We start from the raw sequence: 1,394 nt of genomic DNA on the forward strand, positions 1-1,394 counted from the left end.
TATATATATATATAAATATAAACGAATATATATATATATATATATATATATATATAGGGGACTTAATCCGTCGATCGGTTTAGCACCATCACCTGATGTTTGAGATGCTTTTAATGAAGTCCATTCTGTTGCAAGAATTCAGGTCTGCAGTTTAAGAATACCTACCTCCTCCTTTCCCACCTGAGACCCTGAAAAGACCATGGGCGTTGCTTTGCCTCCTCCGGCGAAGCGATAAGATGATTCAAATTAATCGTTCTATGTTTTGAGTTCAAACACCGTCGTAGCCAACTTAGTCTTCGACCCATCTAAAAAGTCAATAAGATAAGTATTGGTAATGTACTTAGGATTAATTTAATCGACTAAACACGTCTTGTGGACATATATCGATCTCAGTAATCGATATTTTAGTTTAAGTAAAATCAGTAGAGAAAACAGAAAACCAGACAGTATGTATTTTCTCCATCCACTTTCTAATGTCAGCAAAGATCAAATCCAGCAAAGGTCAGTTCTGACGTTATTTCTTCAGGATCAATCAAACAATCAACGCTTCCAGTAATACACTCAGGTCGATTCAATTGATTAAGAATAAATCAATATTACTGTTCAAATAGAGCAATTAAGTTCATTGTAGGTAGACGCCGTCAAAATTAACATAAAGTAAGTTCTATGTTATCCTCTCTCTCTCTCTCTCTCTCTCTCTCTCTCTCTCTCTCTCACTCTCTCTCTCTCTATCTATCTATCTATCTATCTCTTTCTATCTATTTATATGTACGTGCGCGCGCGTGTGTACACATGTACATAGATTCACATACATATCTATATACAAACAATCACACACATAAACACATATATGAATGTGAGTATCGACTCCAGTGCTCAACTGGTACTTATTTTATCGACCACGGAAGGTTAAAGGGCAAAGTCGATGTCGACGGAATTTGAAATCAGAAGAATGTGAATACGGACGGAATACTGCTAAGCATTTTGTTCGACCTGCTAACGATTGTGCCAGCTGGCCGCCTAATCTAATAATAATAATAATAATGGTAATAATAATAATAATAATAATAATGATAATAATAATAATACTAATAATAATAATAATAACGACAAAAAGCTAGAAACACTACTACAGACAGTACACGGCTTTACCAAGGAAATAGAAATGAAATTCGGATTAGAAAAATGTGCCAAAGCAACCCTGAAAAGAGGAAAATTAGTTAAAAGTAGCAATATAACACTTGATAAAGCCAATGAAATAAGAGAACTAGACGAAAGCCAACCATATAAGTATTTAGGAGTCAATGAACTAGATAGGATACAACATACACAAATGAAAGAAAAAATAAAGAAAGAGTACTATAGACGAGTTAGATCAATACTAAAAACAGAGC

Source organism: Octopus bimaculoides, chromosome 11, assembly GCF_001194135.2.
Source record: "Octopus bimaculoides isolate UCB-OBI-ISO-001 chromosome 11, ASM119413v2, whole genome shotgun sequence".
Lineage (NCBI taxonomy): Eukaryota > Metazoa > Mollusca > Cephalopoda > Octopoda > Octopodidae > Octopus > Octopus bimaculoides.